The sequence below is a fragment of the Coenobita brevimanus genome, chromosome 110 (assembly GCF_032717465.1).
Source record: "Coenobita brevimanus isolate Jiangsu-jjx chromosome 110, ASM3271746v2, whole genome shotgun sequence".
Taxonomy (NCBI): Eukaryota; Metazoa; Arthropoda; class Malacostraca; order Decapoda; family Coenobitidae; genus Coenobita; species Coenobita brevimanus.
In genome coordinates this window covers 34,846,584-34,850,142 of record NC_137063.1, presented here as the reverse complement: position 1 = coordinate 34,850,142, position 3,559 = coordinate 34,846,584, and positions in this window count along the sequence as shown.

Here is a 3,559-nt window from a genome sequence, read left to right as displayed (position 1 = left end):
CAATGCATAACTTACGAAACAACTATACTCACAAACAGCAGGCAAACTGGCAACTGACTCGTACCAGAACTAGCCTACGGTATGGGAAACGTCGAGAAACATCTCGACTAACTGGCAAATTTCGCTTCTTAACACTACCCTCACCCTAGTTCTTTGTTGTCCCGACAAAACCACACAGTATATACAAACAAAAACCTTAATCTTAGTGGAACATCTAACTATACACAAAATAATCCTTCAACTTATCAGGTCTTCTTCTAAGCCACTTCTGACAATGTCCCTGCTCCTCCACACAGTCCACTCCTCCAGGCAGGTCTTGGTCCTCTTCTTGATTTGCTTCTCTTGAGGAACGGTCACCATCCTCTTGAACTTCAGCTCCTTGGTTCTCTCAACATCCTCGGCTGTGGGAGAGCACGATTCCTCAGAGACATCCCAACTGTACTGTCCTGGCCCATGGTACTGCCACAGACGGTTCAAGTGTACCACCTTTGGGTGAGACATCCTGCCTCCCCGAATCCGATACATTATGTATGATAGGCAGTCCAACACAGTGTAAGGCCCGTCCCATGGGCTTTGCAGCTTCGGTGACTGTCCCTTCTTTCGCTGAGGATTGTACTGTATACCAAACTTGGTCATCTTCCTTGAAGCTCACCTCACTTGCCTTGGCATCATACTTGCATTTCATCACCTCTCCTGCAAACTTCAGGGCTCCTCGCACTTGATGATGTACCTCAGCCAGCCTTTCCTGAAAGTGCCTCACATAGCAGGTGGTGTCTGAAGGCAGCTCTTCACCAGGTGGTCTTCCCATTAACAAGTCAACAGGTAAGCATAACTCATGGCCCAAAGTTTTGGAGGGGTGTAGACGGTAGACTCATGGGATGCAGACCGATTTGCCATCAGCAACACAGGTAACTTCTGGTCCCATTCTGTTGTTTCCCTCTATGCAGTACTTGGCCAGTTCTTGTCCCAGGGTCCAGTTGAATTTCTTCACCATCCCATCTGACTGTGGCCTTAGTGGGGTCGTCCTGGTCTTCTTGATCCCCAGTAACCTGCAGCACTCACGGAACACAGCAGACTCGAAGTTTCTACCCTGGTCTGAATGTAGCTCCTGTGGCATCCCAAAACGACAGAAAAACTGGTCAACCAACGCCTGAGCAACAGTTGCAGCCTCTTGGTCGGGGATAGCATAGGCTTCTGGCCACTTTGTGAAGTAGTCCATGGCAACACATATATACCAGTTTCCTCTCTCAGTGAGTGGCAAAGGTCCAGCAATGTCTACCGTGACTCTTTCCATTGGTGCGTTCACTTGGTACAGCAGAAGAGGGCCGCAACCACATTTTTTGGGTCCCTTCTTGGCACAGCATACATCACAGGCCCGATACCACTCTTCAACATCCTGACATATGCCAGTCCAGTAGAACCAGTCTCTCAGCCGGCTTAGAGTTTTCTTCACTCCCAGGTGCCCACTAGTGATCTGGTTATGGGATTCATCCAAGATCTCGGACCTCATCTTCTTTGGAACCACTAATTGCCAATACTTGCTGAGGCCATCGGCTGTCCCCCACTGATGCTCCAGTAGTCCGTTGTTCAAACAAAGAAAGTCCCACTGACTCCAGTTACTCTTGATCATAGGGCTTAACCTGGAAACCTCTTCCCATAATAGTCGCATTGTACTCTGCTGCAGCCACTCTGGCACTGGTTGTAAATCTGCATCCTCGTCTCTACTGACATCAGGCCCAGAATTTCCACGGCAGAACCCTTGTGGCTAGTAGCAAGTTGCACTGCCCTCTCATACTTCTGCTGCCGTAGCTTGGCATCTACTTCCTCCTTAAGCTGTTGCTGTTCTTCCTTCATTTCCCCCATGAAAGCTTCTAGCTGTCCTTTCATCCTCCATTGTAATTCCCTCTGTTGCTCTTGAAATGTCTCTTGAAGCTGTTCCCTCTGTGCTTGCAATTGTTCTTTGATTTCGTTTCTGAGCTCTTTGTATTCTTCACGTTGTGCCTCTAATAGTTCCCTATTTGCCTTCAATAGTACACCTCGTGCCTGTACTACTTCCTTGAGTTTCTTCTGTCCTTCATTCAGTTCCTGTAATAGCTCAATGATTGCCGCCAATGACATCTCGTTCTCCTGTCCAGCTTGGGATCCTGTCTGCACACCTCCTGCTTCCATGTCGAAGGTGACTCACTGCAGCACCAAAATAATCCCACTCCTGACACCAGTGTTACGTCCGCATCCTACACTGCCACAGGCTCCAACAGCAGTAGTTCAGTATAGGAAGGACGTTACCCAGTGAGTTGTTCTTCCTATGGTCAGCCTTCAGGTGTAGGCCTACAGTACACAAGATCAGCTGAGGCATTGTAAATAAACACTGGCTTCTTAAAGTTCATTGTCTTTATTTTCCAAATGGTTACACTTAATGCTTTACAACTTCATTTCACTATTCTCACAAGCACTATCTATACACAATTTACCAACTGCTATTACACTTAATGTTGGCAACACTTCACTGTTATTACACTTAATGCTTGACAACACTGTTATTACACTCAATGCTTGACAACACTGTTATTACACTCAATGCTTGACAACACTTCATTGTTTTCACAAGTACCAATGATATATGAACTTTAGTAACATTTCACTGTTAATTACAGACGTACCGAAAATATACAAACTTCACAGCACTGACACTACACTACACTCAAACTGGACTGAAAACCGGCTAAAACTGAAAGTCTCTTATCCATCCTTATAGAAGCTTGTATTATTCGAGAAACTTCTACATTCTATGAGAACAACAGTTGCCAACTTGGAAATATCAAAACATGCCAGAGTTTTCTTACATTACATAACACTCTAAATCATTTATCATACGAACTTATATTACATAATTTAAGAATCACATAAATAACACATTATTGAGAAAAAGAGCAAAAAAATCAATGAATAACTTACGAAACAACTATGCTCACAAACAGCAAGCAAACTGGCAACTGACTCGTACCGGAACTAGCCTACGGTACGAGAAACCTCGAGAAACATCTCTACCATCTAACTGGCAAATCTCGCATCTCAACAATATATATATATATATATATATATATATATATATATATATATATATATATATATATATATATATATATATATAACAACTGTAGAGACATGATACGTCCTTGTTTCAGTCCACCAATCATGTAAAACAGCTCATTATGTAATTTTTCATATTCACTGTTCTCATTGTGCCCTGATACTTACGCTACTGTTTTATTGCATTCAACAATATCCCATCTATTCCATACATTATCGGCACCTTGCATATTCCTCGTCTGTATACTTTGTCATATGCAAACTCCACATCCATCAAGGAAGTGCACAAGTTATTCCAATCTCTAAATACTTTTCTAATAAAGTATCTGGTCTAAAAACACCCTCCCTTTCCTAAAAATCACCTGGTTCCTCCCCAACAAATTCCTCAATTTTCTCCTAAGCTTTTTTCCTCTTCCTTTTTAAACAGTGGAACTATAATACCTGCCCTGCAGTCCTTAAGCAACTTGCC